The sequence below is a fragment of the Lepidochelys kempii genome, chromosome 1 (assembly GCF_965140265.1).
Source record: "Lepidochelys kempii isolate rLepKem1 chromosome 1, rLepKem1.hap2, whole genome shotgun sequence".
NCBI lineage: Eukaryota > Metazoa > Chordata > Testudines > Cheloniidae > Lepidochelys > Lepidochelys kempii.
Genome location: NC_133256.1, coordinates 150,053,497 through 150,070,243, shown reverse-complemented (window position 1 = coordinate 150,070,243; position 16,747 = coordinate 150,053,497). Strand labels below are relative to the sequence as shown.

Below are 16,747 nucleotides of genomic sequence, written 5' to 3'. Positions count from 1 at the left end.
TGACGCAAGTAATAGCAGTGTTTCTCTTAATATTCCTTCCACACAACTCTGAATATATTTTGATATTCCATGTTTATGGTAAAGAATTGTGACTGTGTGCTTATCTATGATTAAGGCTACAAATCCGTGACTTCCATTGACCTCTGTGACATTTTCTGCCCCGGGTTGGAGCTCGCAGCCAGCCGTGGCGGGTGGCCGGTGGACCCTGCAGCTACCTAGCCAGGGTGGGGACCACCCCACATCTGCCCAACCCTATGGGCAGGAGGACTCTGTAGCTCCCACTCCCCACTGCAGCGGGCGACCCTGGAGCTCCCATTGACCGCAGTGGTGAGGGACCTGGGGGCCTGTCATAAATATAAAGGGAAGGGTAAACCCCTTTGAAATCCCTCCTGGCCAGGGGAAAGCTCCTCTCACCTGTAAAGGGTTAAGAAGCTAAAGGTAACCTCGCTGGCTCCTGACCAAAATGACCAATGAGGAGACAAGATACTTTCAAAAGCTGGGAGGAGGGAGAGAAACAAAGGGTCTGTGTCTGTCTGTATGCTGGGTCTTTGCCGGGGATAGACCAGGAATGGAGTCTTAGAACTTTTAGTAAGTAATCTAGCTAGGTATGTGTTAGATTATGGTTTCTTTAAATGGCTGAGAAAAGAATTGTGCTGAATAGAATAACTATTTCTGTCTGTGTATCTTTTTTGTAACTTAAGGTTTTGCCTAGAGGGGTTCTCTATGTTTTTGAATCTAATTACCCTGTAGGATATCTACCATCCTGATTTTACAGGGGGGATTTCTTTATTTCTATTTACTTCTATTTTTTATTAAAAGTCTTCTTGTAAAAAACTGAATGAATGCTTTTTCATTTTTCTCAGATCCAAGGGTTTGGGTCTGTGGTCACCTATGCAAATTGGTGAGGCTTTTTATCCAACATTTCCCAGGAAAGGGGGGGGTGCAAGTGTTGGGAGGATTGTTCATTGTTCTTAAGATCCAAGGGTCTGGGTCTGTAGTCACCTAGGCAAATTGGTGAGGCTTTTTACCAAACCTTGTCCAGGAAGTGGGGTGCAAGGTTTTGGGAAGTATTTTGGGGGGAAGGACGCGTCCAAACAGCTCTTCCCCAGTAACCAGTATTAGTTTGGTGGTGGTAGCGGCCAGTCCAAGGACAACGGGTGGAATATTTTGTACCTTGGGGAAGTTTTGACCTAAGCTGGTAAAGATAAGCTTAGGAGGTTTTTCATGCAGGTCCCCACATCTGTACCCTAGAGTTCAGAGTGGGGGAGGAACCTTGACAGGGCCCCAGTAGGAGTGGCTGCTGAGCCCACCTCCCCATTTGTCAAGGGTATTTTTAGTGCAAGTCAAGGACAGGTCACGGGATTACATGAATTTTTTGTTTATTGCCAGGGCCGGCCCATAGCATTTTGGCACCTGAGGTGGGGAGCTCAAATGACACCCCCATGTCCCCTCATTTGGCCCAAAACTTTGAAAGGTGTCAATTCTGCCATCTTTCTGTTCTGCTCCTCTCATGGTACTGCTCTGCTACCGACCCCAATAAAGGAGAACTAACCACTTAAAATGCCTTGTTCAAAAATGTTAAGTAACACTTAACTTTCAGACATCTGAACAGCAAATGTAACTTTTCTTGTCTGCATAGTAAACACTGGCATTTTTATCTATTTGAATAATCAAAGTGGTGCTTTCCGTGCCTTCTTGGTTGCAAAGATTTGAACTGCTTCCTGAAGGTCCACAGTCTGGGCCAGCTCATGTTCTATTGCAGGGGTGGGCAAATTTTTTGGCCCGAGGGCCACATCGGGGTTGTGAAACGGTATGGAGGGCCGGGTAGGGAAGGCTGTGTCTCCCCAAAAAGCTTGGCCCTTACCCCCCTCCGCCCCCTTCCACTTCCCGTCCCCTGACTGCCCCCCTCAGAACCCCTGACCCATCCAACCCCACCCCTGCTCCTTGTCCCCTGACCACCCCCTCCCAGGACCCTACCCCGTATCCAACTGCCCCTTCTCCCTGTCCCCTGACTGTCCCAACCCCTATCCACACCCCTGCCCCCTAACCGCGCCCTGGGACCTCACCCCTATCCAACCTCCCCTGCTTCCCATTCCCTGACCACCCGCTCAGAATCTCAGCCCCATCCAACCACCCCTGTCCCTTGACTGTCCCTTGACTGCCCCCTGACGCTCCCTGCCCCCCGCCCCCTTACCATGCCGGAGCCAGCGATGCTGCCATGCTGTCCAGCAGGAGTGGCAGGCCGCTGTGCAGGAGGGAGACAGCACGGGAGGGGTTGGGGGCTAGCATCCCTTGCCGGAGCTCAGGGGCCGGGTAAGACAGTCCTGCAGGCCGTAGTTTGCCCACCTCTGCTCTGTTGAGATGGTTGCAAGGCCAACCAGCCTCTCCTGTGTCATTGTGGAGCATAGATGTGTTTTTATTAACTTCAGCTTGGTGAAGCTGCATTCTCCACTGGTAACTGTTACAGGAAGTGTTGGAGGTATGTGCAGAGCAACAAAAGGATTTGGAAAGAGGGTGGTCATCTTATTTGTGCACATATATTCCAGAACAGCCTTTGGAGTTGATCCAGCTGAAATGTATCTCGAAAGAACTTTCAGTTCATCACCTAAATCACTCGCATCAATATCGCGCATGTCATCATGTGTCAACACTGTCTCTAGTGCCCTGCATTGCTGGTGTAAGTCTTCTTCAGGTATAGTGCGGAGTTTTGGAATATCATACAACATCCCAAATATACTGCTGTGTTCCTTGAGCTGCATGAAATGTTCTTCAGCTGACTGTATTGCACGATCTAGCACCTGGTTAAAGAATTCAACTTTGAATTGTTGTTTGGGGTCTCTTATGGGATTGTCCCATGCCTTGTAATCAAAATGTCGTCTTCTTTGGTGACTCTTGTATTCTTGAATGGGTGGGAAGATAGCTTCAGTGTGAAGGTCCTCTGCCAACTTCTGTGCACTCTTCAGAATGTTTTGAAATTCCTCATCTGACCAGTAAGGCTGTAGGTATGACTTTGCTTTGTCCAGTTGTTCCATTGCTCCAGATATATCAAGGTCAACACCTTGGAGTCTCTTGCTTACAACATTTATTTCAAACAGTATGTCATGCCACAACACTAAGCCACACAGAAATTTGAAGTTATGTTTTTTTCTGGTGATTCCATTTCCCTGTGCCACTGTTCTCCCATGAACAGTTCCTGTCATAGCATTATCCTCCATAATGGCAACTATAATATCATTTATCTTCCCAATTTGGTGTTCGATCGGCTTTATCGCCTCCACTCGACTTTCCCATCGTGTGGCACTCGGTGATTTCAGTGTCCGAGAAGATGTTCCCAGATGTTGCTTCAAAATTGGCCATCGATGAGTTGATGCAGAGAAAAATACATAGATGCTTTGAATTACATTAAAAAATCCAGCAGCCTGACTAGAAGCTGATGCTGCATCACTGACCACCAAGTTCAATGAATGAGAACTGCATGAAACAAAAAAAGCTCCAGGGTTTAACTCTCGGATCTGTGTCTGCACTCCTCTGTTTTTTCCTCTCATGCTGGCACCATTATCGTAGCCCTACCCTCTCATGTCAACTATCGCAATTCCCATATCTTCCAGCTTTTTAAGAAGCACATTTGTCATACCAGCTCCTGTACTATCATCAATAAATTCTAGAAAATGCTCTCTGACAGTCACCATTGCAGGGACATTTTTACTAGGTTCTGTTGTTGTTACAAAACGCACCATTAAAGTCATTTTTTCTGTATGGCTGATGTCAGGTGTGCAGTCCAGAATAACGGAGTAATATCTTGCTGCCTTCAGATCTGCCACAATCTTCTGTTTGATTTTGTTGCCAGTAACTGTATGATCTCATTTTGAACTGTTTTTCCAAGGTAGTGGTGTGTGTACATTTCTCGGGTGGTGACTCTTCTTAGATGCTCCTGGAGTACAGCATCAAACTTGGCCATCAGCTCCACAGTGTTAAGGAAGTTTCCATTGTTTGGCACATACAGCTGATCTGAAGTGCCACACAGTGCTAGGTTTTGGGTATCAAGCATTCTCACAATGGCAACGAGCCTTTTCAGAACATTTTGCCAGTAAAGAGAGACTGATACAATCTTCTCTTGTTGCTGATCATCTATGGTGGCTTTTAACCTTAGTCTCATCTCAAGCTCTTTCCACCTATGGAGTGCTCTCTGGTGATTTGCTGCCTTCTCATGGCATGCTAGATTTCTAGCCAGATTTTTCCAGTCCTTTGTTCCTGTAGAACCCAATGTGGCTGGAACATTAGACTGGAAGAGTTTGCAACAAAAACAGTATGCAGCATTCTGGGTTTTTGAGTACATCGCCATGGCCTCTCCACTTTGTCACCATTGGGGATTTCACGCCAGTAATGTGTTGGATGGAAACTTCTGTTTTCTTTGTCTTTGGGGAACATGAAGTTTTTCACTTGCTGTGGCTCATGCGGTACAAGGAAGTCCCTTGGGCTACTGCTCAAGTGGGTTCACAGTCCTGGATCATCTAGACTTAGGGAACTAAACTCAGCAGCAGCTGTTTCTTGCGCCTCCACCACATTCTTCTCTGATCTATGCTTTTCTTCAGGAATGTGCATGGTTACATCCATTTGAGATGGAGATATGGATGCTGCAGTGGCTGCCAGGTCACCTGCACTCTGACTAACTGGAAGATCAGGCATCTCCTCACCACTCACATCCTCACTGGGGCCGGAAGGCTCACTGTGAACATTTGTGTCTATGTATCCTGCTTAGATAGAAAAGCTTCCTTTGCTTTCTTTCTTTTTCTGAATGGTGCCCCAGAGGGGTGTTTTCTTCTTTCACTCATGACTGCTGTTCTGTGCCAGCTACAGTGGCTCTCAACACTCAATTGAAGGGGACAAATAAGCAGGCTTGTAGCAGGGCCTGAGTGAGGGAAGATATCAGCGTCTTAAGTGCCTAACTGGCTCCTACTACTATGTCAGTTGGCCGCCTGTTCTCAAGTGGGTTCAGGGAAGCAGCAGGAAACAGGAAGCTCCCTGAGAAGGTGGTGTTAATCAGTCCAGGCTCCTGGGGGTGCTAGAGAGGTACATAAGAGGCTCCTCCTCCTCTCTCTCTCCCTGCAGCTCCTGCTGCTTTCTCTTATTCCCTCTCACCTTTTCTCCTGCCTGCCTATGTCATGTCTTTTGTGCCCTCCTTCCTCCAGCACAGCACTCCACCATCTCTGTGCATGCATATGCAACAGCAGCAGACACAATTTTCTACCACACTGGGTCCTAGTGGCGCTCCCCTACAGTCTGACACCTGAGGCGGATGCCTCAGTTTGCCTCATGGTAAAGCCAGCCCTGTTTATTGCCCATGACTGGTCCATTACTTTAACTAAAAATATCCGTGACAAAAGCTTAGCCTTATCTATGATCAGATCTGATACATATTTGTGTGAAAAGTGGGTGTAGTTACTGGGCTTTTGTGGAGTTTCCAGAATGACCTCTGGTACATGAAAGGTTGAGAATCTCTGCTTAAATACTCATTAGTATTTTAATTGAAAGACCCCCCTCGATGTAATCAATGTTTGAAAAGCTAAAATGTATGCTTGATCAAAAAAATAAATGTCCTGTTCGTGACTTCTGATTTCCATTGTTTATCAGCACTGAAACTGAGTAATTATGTTTAGAAAGTTTAATTATATCAGAGCAGCTAGCATGAGGCTTTAATGCCAGAGCTGTAATTACAATTAGAAAAGATAACTACTTTTACATTTTGTTCTGTGGCTAATTCGTTTATTCCCAAGTATTTTAGAGTAAGTAAATTGCTTGATATTAGAACTATTAACTGTTTCCAATACAAAAAGTGTACTTGTAAACGTTTTTAAATGGGAAAACATGATCAAATGTTTTATCTTACTTTATAATATTCTAATTTTAGAGTGGATTCCATGAAAGTAAGTGAGACATACTGTTAATCTTAAAATATATTTATAAAATTTAAATAAGATTAAAATATAGTGTAACTTTTAACCAAAGCATTCATGTTCATGGATTTCCTTAGCCTAGCCATATATGTGAAGATGTTGTAGGTATAAGAAAGCCAAGGGGATGTGGGGATAACTAAAAACACATGTGGGGATAACTAAAAACACTAGAAGGTATAACTTGCAGAATTGATTAAAAAACATGGATGCAGGGGAGGAAGCACAGGCTGGGCTACAAGTAGAAGCAGAATTGTTAGCTGTCTTCTAGGCCTGTTAGTGATAAAATTTGACAAAAAGAGAAAAAATTAATTGTAGAAATCAGAGAGATAACCTGGAATAAAGTGGATTGACGGGAACACTATATCAAAATTACTTGATCATGGAAACATTACATTTATTAAAAACCATGTGATGCAGTTGCTGTAAACAACCTGACAGTTGGTGCCTTCTCATGACCAGATTGGACAGACTTCTTAAATGTTGTGAGTAGAACTGGTTCAATTTTTTTGAGTGGAAGGTTTTCCTGCTGAAAAATGCAGTCTAATCAATCTTTTCTCTTTTTGGTAGGAAAAAGTTAACCCTGATAAAATTTAATTTTTTCCAATAAAAAGGGTCTAAAAGAAAGCTTTAATTTGGAATCAACCATTCAAAATGAATAAAAGCTGAAACTACACTTCATGTCTACTCAGAATGACAATTTTCATTTAGTTACAACTTAATATTATTTTCATTGTTTTTTAAATTAAGGAAAAAACTCAAAATTCCCTTTTAAGTCAAAATGAAACTAATTTTTTAATTTTGAATGGGTTTGATTTTTTCTTAAGAAAAAGATAATTTTGAATAAAAATTTCAAGCAAAGATTTTTCATTTGCAAGTTCTTGTGGGAGAAATTTTTGTTTTTTGACCAGCTCTAGTTCTAACTGTAAACTGTTGGGAGTTGACTGTTCAAACATGGAAGTGAGACAAAACCAAAACAACAAAAGTTTCATCCCATGCTTGAACTATAGTCATTCTTTGAGGGGAAAAAATAGAAGCATGGGATGCAAGAGTAAGATTTAACTTTTGGTCCTGACTTTTAGCCAGGCTTTGATCTCAAATTCAATGTTGTGGATACTGTTTGTGCCCACAGTTGCACTTATTTCGATCCCTAACTATCTGATTAGATCTGAATGTTGGGAAGCTGGACATGTAAATGAATTCAGTTGCAGACATAAACAATTAAAATATATGAAGGACAGAGACAGCATGCTCTGATCAAATACAGTAGTCGGTGGTGATGGCAGTAGGTTTTACAGCTTACTCCAATGGCCTTTCAGTTCTTGAAACCTGGGTCTTAGTTATAGCTTAAATCACCTAAAAAATATTTTTGGATCTTCTGTTAACCTCAACTTGCTAGATGTCCACACTGAAACAAAACCATAATACTGGAGAAGGCCTGTGCTAGAGTAGCTGTTGGTGTTACAGATTAGGACTTAGGTACATTTTCATAGCGCTATGGGTAAGCTTGCACAGCATCCACTCGCATTCTCTGTGCATATGTACTGAAATATATGTAAATAACTTGTATACAGTGATAAACAAAATAAATATTCCAGCCACTGAAGTGTTCCTGTTTTATATATGTACAAAAGATATATGAAATGTAAACATTTTTTGGTCTAGTGTGTAGTAGGGTAGTTTGTCATATTTTGAATTTTTTTATAATGTGGTTAATTATTAATAGGCTAATTACTTTCCTACTGTCCTTTTTTCCCTTTTCCATGGATTTTGGGTTTTTGTTTTTCTATACAGCAGACTGTTGTAGCGATTTAAAAAAAAAATCACAGGACAATCTGTGTCTTATGCTGCGCATAGTAGTGCAACGACTTTAGTATCAAATAAATTAGACTAAACTGCATCTTTATTCTCACATTGCTGAACGTGATCATAAAATTAAAAGGGAAGCTTTTGAACTGACTGTCGCTGAGAAGCATGCCAAAGTGGCAGGTCATAAGTTTGATCTTACATGTACAGTATTTCTGTCCTTTATAGCACCCTGAATCATATCCTTAGGCTTTTTCTTGCTGCATGAACATTAAGTAAGTACTTTTTTCTACAGAGCACTTTTTCTCTACACAATGACAACCTCTTAAGACATGACACTTATCCAGCAGATAAGAATGTCTGTACAAAATTGTCTTCTACATAATTATTTTTGACCTGTGCTTCAAAAGCAGTTTTGGATCATTAATGGAAGGCTAGATTGTTCCCTGGTAATCTTGTACTTCTGAAGTTAGCAAAACATAATCTTGAAATTCTAACTGACATTTCTGTAATGAATAAAGTGTTTCTTTCACTGTGGTGAAAATGTATAGGTAAAATGTTTTTATGTAAATCTGTCTGGAAAGGGCACCTGTTCTCCAGAAATAAAACTGTATAGTTTACAATCAAGTTACTTAACTGTTTTGATGGAAGCAATTTCCAAATATTATAAATGCATGCAGGCTATTATAATTTAACATGAAGAGTCTAATTCTGGATGTGTATTAATAATGTTTGAAGTAACTGCAAAATTCTTCCTTGACACACACACATTTAGTTTGAGATAATTTTATCAGTGTGTTTTGTAGATTGCTTTATGAGAGCAAAATATTTTAAATAACTGTCCCCAGGTCATTGCTTTTTATTTGAGATGGCTTGTTAATATATTTACTTTGTGTTACTACAAGACTTGATGTGGACTTTTAACATCTAAATAATTAGCTCTTGGTGAAATCTTCTTTGTTTCTTGAATCTGAAACATAATACAGTAATTGTAATATCTGCAGAATTACTGTTCCATCTGAGCTTTTGATTGGGAGTCAGTACATCCATTCAGTGTAAATGTGATGATTCTCAATTAAATTTTGTCTAAATTTTTTGGAAGGGGTTTCTTTGCAAATGTGATAATGATGTATGCTATCCTTCCTGGAAAAATAATCCCCAGATCTTCTCCTAGTGAAGCCACTGGGGAAAATCATGACCTATCCTGGTTCACATATTATCAGCTCCATAATGTGCTCATCCTCAGTGCTGATGGTTCTGTAACTGACTGTCCCTGTGGCTGCCTGAGATAAGCGAGTGGATGAAGCATCTGATTGAATCTAAAGTCAAGCAAGGCAGATGTTGATGAAAGGAAAACATTTTGAAGATTCAGAGCTTCTCATGGTACTGGGGAAGTGTTCCACCCTTAAATAGTAATATTACAGTGAAGTGTTCTTCTCAGTTCTACTGCTTCTGGACTCTTATGCCCTTTGCTTTTGGGCAATGACTTGACGAAAATGATCTGTGCCTGCTGACTTCCAGGCTATATTACTGAAACTGGCTGTACTGGGAAATGAGTGCATAAACACAGCATATTCAAAACACAGCGACTTTCATCTCACTCTGGTGCTCTGCTCATTACTATGGCTGTTCATAGATTATCAGATATATTTCAAGATACTGTTTTTCATCTTTAAAACGCTTAGTGTCACTGAGCCAAGCTACCAAATGGAATGCATTTTTCTGGGGAAGACTGAATTCCCTTGATAGTTGTGTTCCACAGTAACATCAAACTTGTGAGAGCAGAAGACCAACCTTTCTTGACTACTGGCTGAAGACCATGGCAATATATGTGCTCGATAATGTGAGAGCTGGGGCATGGGCAGCCTGGTCTGGGGGTTAGCGTTGGGAACAGGCTGAGGGTCTAGGGGCTAGGAGTCAATTACTAGGAAGCAGGCCGGGTTGGAATGCCAGGAAATCAGGCTTGAGAGACAAACCAGAGGGCAGGGATCGAGAGTCATGCTGAGTCAGGATATCAGGAGGTCAGGTTCAGGTGACAGGACCAGAAGGCAGTTACCAAGAGTTAGGTCAAGTCATGATACCATATGGACAGGAGATCACGTTCGGGTGACAGAACCAGAGGACAGGAACCAGGAGGCAGTACCAAGAGTCAGGCTCAGTCTATAGATACCCATAAACTTCCTGGGAAGTCAGGATCAGGTGATGGAACAGAAGGGCAGGAATCAGGAGGCAGTTAGCAAGGATCAGGCCGAGTTGAGGATACCGGGAGGTCAGCACTAGAAGGGAGGAACAAGTAATCACCAGACCAGCAGTCTGTGGCAGGGTGAAGCCCCAGTTGTATGGACAGCTTCCTGTTTCCTCTTCTGTCTTAAATAAGGGCTGCAGCCCAATCAGAGCATTAGGGTGGGACTTGTGCCCCAGTTGGGCTTCATGGAGCCTGGTCCCTGCTGCTGTCTATGAGCTTCTAGATGGAGGATTGGAGTGTGATGATTCCCAAAACCCCCTCTGACCTGGGTTCAAGACTCATGGGACCTGACCTCACTCTTCCGGGTGCCTTCCAGGCTCTGTGGGTCCAGGCTTCTGAGGTTGGTTCTCATGGAAAGCTTGTATTAGAGTGAGTGTGTGAATGTTTTCCACCGTCTCCCATGTACATTCCTCAGGGCCACAGCCTTCCCAGTCGACTAAATATAAAAGTTTATCCTGCTGGTGTTTAGAATCCAAGATCTCACGCATGACACGTTTCTTGTGGCCTTGTATGCACGCTGATGGGGGAGGTGGTTGGGTCCTGTGTGGAAATTAATCCTTGGCATAGGGTTTCAGGAGGGATTTGTGGAATATCAGGTGGATCTTGAAAGATCGTGGTAGGTGTAGTTCAACAATGACCAGAATAACTTGGCGACAAATTTGAAAAGGGCCAAGGAACTGGAAGTCCAAGTTACGTGACAGTCTTTTTGTGTAGAGGTGCTCTTTTGAGAGCCATACTGTTTGTCCCACTGGATAGGGGGAGTCTGAATGAAGATGTTGGGTCTGCATGTCGTTTGTAGTTGACTTTTTTGCTTTTTCCAAGTGGCCCTTTGTTTCCTCCTGAATATGATGAATCCTCTGCACCAAGTCTGAGGTGTTTGGGTTAGGAGAGGTCATAGATAGATGTGAGTGGAATCCGGGGTGATACCCATAGCTGTCAAAGAAGGGGATTTCCCCTTCTTTGTGTGATCTGCATTGTTGTATGCAAACTCCACATCGGGTAATAGTGAGGAACAATCATCTTGATGAATGTTAATATAACGTTATAGGTATTGCTCTAAAATTTGATGGATCCTTTCCATCTGGCCATTGGACAGAGGGTAGTAGAAGGTGGAGAGGTGCGGCTAGAACTTCAGAAGGGCCTCACACCAGAATTAGGCTGTAAAGTATCATCCACAATCAGCAGTGATATCTTTTCTCATGGCCCTGAACGTGTCACATAATACAGGCCTTCATGCAATCCTGCAATGTGTGTGCTCAAGCTAAGATGCTATACCACAAACCCTGTGATATACTCCATTCTGAAGACACTCCAACCTGATCCTGGGTCATTAAAGCATTGAATTTTATTGTGAAGCTGTCAGAGTCCTGTGGACTCACAACAGTCTTGACGGTGGTAGACCACTTCACCAAAATGGCTCAGAGGTAAGTTATGTCACAGCTGTAAGGCCACCACTCTTGCCTGACTTGAGGGAATGTTAATGCGGTTATTCTCTAATGTAACCCCCTTCCAAGTGTTGTCTGCTTCCCTGTCAATGGCAGCTTTTTTGTCTGGCAGAATTTCTGAGGCAGAGGCAGAACGAATCAGTGTGACTAGGTCCTGGCACAGAGCACTATTCAGGAAGTTGAGGAGCTTGAGGATGTGAGCCAGTTCCCGGCTAGGTCCATGTGGTTCAGTTGCAAAGCTCAGGACAAGGCGTTGGCCGTGCTGTTATTGGTTCTAGAGTGATATGTGATGGTGAAGTTGAACCATAAAAAAAAAAAAATTGATCCCACTAGAGGTGCCATTGGTTTAATACCTTTGCATTGTGCAGATACTCCAATTGTTTGTGTCAGTGTATATTTGGACTGGATGGTGAGTCACTTCAAAATAATGTTGCCATTCCTCAAAGGCCATCCTAGTTGCTTGGAGCTCCTTATCCATGATTTCCTAGTTCTGTTTGGGAGTAAGCTTCCACGAATAATAGGCATGTGGGTGTAGTGTTTTGTTTGGATCCGTATTGTTGGGAGAGTCTGACCCTGATTGTCAGACTAGAGGCATCAGCTTCTTCTAGAAAGGTTCAGGAGGCATCAGGATGGCCAGTATGGGTGCAGTGGTAAAGGCGCGATTCAGCTGATCAAATCCATGTTAGGTGTGGGGGACCACTGGCACAGGCCATTTTTCCAGAGCAGAGTATAAAGGATCAAATGCACACTTCTCAAGCTTAGCATAGAGTCCATGCGGCCGTAAACTCTCAAGAACCGCTCAAGCACGACCAGTGTTTGTAGTTTGTAGGATTGTCTGAGAAGACCAGTATGTTGTCTAGATAAAATACTATATATTGGTCCAGAATGTCCTGGAACACTTTGTTTATAAACTGCTGGAAGGTAGTGGGGGCTTTGGTCAGATGGAACTGCAACACCAAGTGTTCAAAATGACCACAGTGCATTCAGAAGGTGGTCTTCCATTCATCATCTTCCCTAATGCGCATGAGGTTATAGTCTCCTGGGAGGGCCACTTTAGTAAATATATGGGGAGTCCCCATGTGATCCAGTAACTAAGGAATCTGGGGCAGAGAGTACTGATTCCTTACCCTTGATTCAGGGCACGGTAGTTAACAGAGTCGGAGATGACTGTCTCCTTTCCTAACAAAGAGGAATGGAGCACTGGCCAGTGATGTTGATTTGTGGATAAATCCTTGGACCAGATTCTCCTGAAGGTATTGACAGAGCACAGCCAGCTCAGGTTTGGACATGGTGTAAATCTGCCCAAACGGCACTTTTGCCCCCAGCTGTAGTTCTGTGGGACAGTCGTAGGCCTAATGTGTTAGGAGACTTTCTGCATTCTTTTTTTCAAACACATCGGCACAATTCTGGTATTTTGGGAGAAGTTCCGATGTAGCTTCAGGGAGTGCCCATCCTGTGCCAGAGCCTCTGACAGTGCTGTAGACAAAATGCAGAAGGGAAGCTGATTTCTTATACTTTCTAGTGATGAAAGGATCATGATGGGTCAGCCAGGGAATTCAAATGATCAGAGGGAAGTGCTGGGAATTAATCACACTGAATTATATTGTCTTACAGTGCCCTGGGATGACCGCTTCCGGAGGGGTGGTTTCTTCAGTCAGGGGGCCTGAAGAAAGAGGGGACCCATCAACAGTGTCTCTCAAGTCTGGAGCAACCCTGTGTTGCAAAGGGATTCACAGAGCCCAAGCTGTTGTGGCATCTCTACATGGGCCATCTTTTATTTCTTCCCACAGATTCCACTGAAACTATACAGTTGTGCCACCTCATTCCATTCAGTTTCTGCTGTTATATGGCAGAAGGGTACCGTGTAGATAGCCACTATATCCTGCCCCTGCTGGAGTTTCCTCAGAGCAGCCTTGGCTGTTCGAGCTCAGTGCAGATCATTAAATATTACCAACATGGATTGAAAGAAAGCATTCCAATTCAACAGTACTGGACTGTCATTTTCCAGAAGTGAGGAGGCCCAGTACAGTGACTTAGCAGGCTAACTACCAGGCTTATGGACTGATCAAAGGCATAGGCCTGGGGTTATATTGGGAACAGGAATTGACATTGGTTAATGAAATCCTGGAACCACTGGTGGGGCCCATCAAAACATTCTGGCAGGGGAACCTTATGATCTTGTTCAGGGCAGGATGCTTCAAGTCATGCCCAAAGTTTGGTGTTTTCTGTCCACAGCTCATCTACTTTTTTCTGGAATAGGTGGTTCACCGTGGGCGGTTGCACAATCTGATCCTACAAGGCTTGATTAGCTGCCTGAAAGTGGGTGGCCCAGGCGGGTGAGTCTGGTGCTTCCAGAGGTAGTGGCTGGACTGCTGGATCCGTTCCCCTCCTGCTCAGCCCACTCCTTTGGGTTACAGTGGTCTATACAAGCTGTCAGGGCTGGGGCGTGGGCAACCTGGCATAGGGCTTAGTGTTGGGTATGGGCTATGGGTCCAGAGGCCAGGAGCCACTTACCATGAATCAGGCTGGGTTGGAACACCAGGAGATCAGAATTGAGAGAAAAAAATGGAAGGCAGAGATTGAGTCAATTACCAAGAGTCTGGCTGAGTCAGGATACTAGGAGGTCAGATTCAGGCAACAAAACCAGACAGCAGGATCAGGCAACAGAACTGGGAAGCAGCAGGTGAGGTTGAGTGAGGATATCAGGAGATCAGGATTAGCAGGCAGGAAAACACCATACCAGCAGTCCAGGGCAGGGTAAAGCCTAGCTGTATGGACAACTTCTTATTCCCTCCTCTGGCTTCCTCCTCTAGGGTCTGCAGGCCAGTCAGGAGCCTTGGAGCTCTCCCAATCAGGGGCGGGGCTTGTGCCTCAGTTGGGCTTCATTGACCCTTGTCCCAGCTGCTGTTTATGAGCTTCCAGGTGGAGTATTGGTGGCTCCCAGGCCCCCCACGGACTTGGATTTGAGATCTGCAGGGCCTGATAGATAAGAAGGTAGAAATCCTAACATTCACTGCTCATTTTTTTTTTAGTACTGTAATTTCAAAAAGAAAGTATGACATGTCCAAACTGTGTTCATTACATACAACCTGCCTGAGAAAAATCCTCCGTATCTTTTGGCCCAGAACAATCTCAAACCAAGATCTATTGACACAGTGCAGCCAAGAGGATATGAGCACCATCATTGCCCAGGAGGTGTTGGAGATGGATTGGTCATGTGCTTCGGATGGAAACTGATTCCATCACCAGAGTAGCAATAAGATGGACACTCGAAAGCAAGTGAAAACGAGGCCACCCGAAAACAACATAGCGAAGAGTTGTGGAAGCTGAGCTAAAAAATCTGGGGCACCCTGAGAAACCATTGAAAGACTTGCCAGAAACAGACAGGAGTAGAGGAACTCCGTCACTGCCCTGAACACCAGAGGCGTAATAGGAACATGATGATGAATTTCAATCATCTTCTGCTGAAGGTTGCAGTCTGACTATTTTAGTGAGTAAGGACATATAGGAATTCTTTCATGATATATTCCTCCTTCTGAGTCACTGGATAACTAGATGTTTCAGACAGGCAATATTAAGCCTCTTATGTAGCCTGAATTCCTGAGATGCACAAAGTATTTTTTTTCCTGCTCTGATGCTTACTTTTTGGAGCATGTACCATTTATAACAGATATCCTCCTCTCTTGGGTCTGTGCTTCTAGTAGGAAGCTTCTTGGAAGGGCAGTCCTATAGCAAAAGTTCTAAAGTATTTGACTTCAGCAGGAAGGATAGTGCGCTTCCCTTGTGTGAAACCATTTCCATCACTACTGCCTGTTTCTACGAGTTCTTCTCTTCCTGCTGGTGGTAGTGGAGCTCCCTAGAGATCACTTTGCTGTTCTCAGCAATTTGCTTTTATAAACTTCTTATTTATTTCATAGCATGCCTTTCTTCAAAAAGTCACTTTAATCTCTCTATTGCCTCTTATTTCTAAAACATTTGAACAGGGTCTGTTTATTATATGTTGTTTCTGAATATTTGGTCATATAACAGCCTGGAAAAGGCATGTTACAACCTGACAGGCCTCAGTAGGTGGGAGTGAAGTGACAGCCAGAGATATTGTGCCCAGTGGAAGATGGGATGAGCCCAATCTGTGATAGCCAAGCCAGGGGCCATACCCACAGTGCTCTCTAGATTTAGGAACCTAGAACCAGACTTGTTCAAAGGATTTGTGTTAGGGAAGCAAAACAAAGGCTTTCGTGATGAGGAGGCAGGATTCTGAGCCCACTGTAGCTGATGAAAAAATGACACAATTAAAATGAATGTAAGCTGGCACATGTACTGTACTTCATAAATTATGAAAATTGGATAGCAAAGTAGCAGTAATTTAACAAAATACAAGTGGTTTTCTAAACACTTGAAAGGCTCTCTGTTTTAAATTAATGATATATATATATATATATATATATATAGACACTGACCAAAATCCTTTTGTTTAAGTATAAGTTAATAATTACTTTAAAGGTTTTAAAGAGTATGTCAGGTTAAGATTTTACATCATTAAACTGTTCCCTTAGTTTGTTAAAGTTTTGCTTTTTAAGAGTGGGGGATAAATATTTTAAGCACTGATGTGTTAACTATTAAAGCTGGAAAACATAATTGCCAATTATGAAATATGGGCAACTTAACTGAGTGATTACTTTTCACAAAAGTACCAGGAAAACAAAGATGATTCAATTATGTGAGGAATCAGAGTGCATATGTGAAGCAAAGGTAGAACTAGTTGTCTGCTTAATTGTGCATCCGTAAATGGAAACTGTTCAGTTTCATTTACATAACGCTTGTTGATTAATTAGTGCCAAATAATTTAATGGTTTAAACAAAATAACAAAAAAACAAAACAAGTTGCACTGGCATGGTCTACATGGTTTATCTTTAAAGTATTCAAGTGTTTTCTTGCATTTCAGGGGCTTTGTATAAATATCAGTGCCCCTGTGAATGGAAGGAAAGTGGTGTGTGTGTGTGTGTGTGTGTGTGTGTGTGTGTGTGTGTGTGCACGCACGCACGCAAACATCTATAACCCAAGCACTTAAACAAATAGAGTTAAGGACTTCATAAATCTTAAACATCCCACATAATGAACAAGATGCCAACCCACCTGCCTTTCTTCCTGTTTTTTGAGTCCTTTTAATTGTATTTCAAGTGGCTGAAAAGAACTGGGGATGGTTACACTGGAAATCCCTTTGTGGTGAATATTCAGCTGCATCATAGTATGCAAGTCGTCATTTCTGTACTCTGGATGGTTCTGGCACACACCCAATATG

General features: G+C 43.0%; 1 protein-coding gene across 3 annotated transcripts in view; it reads left to right on the top strand.

Moving 5' to 3' along the window:
- Positions 1–16,747, top strand: part of CFAP47 (cilia and flagella associated protein 47) — a 636,073-nt gene that overhangs the window by 176,114 nt on the left and 443,212 nt on the right. The gene's annotated exons all lie outside the window — the stretch shown is intronic.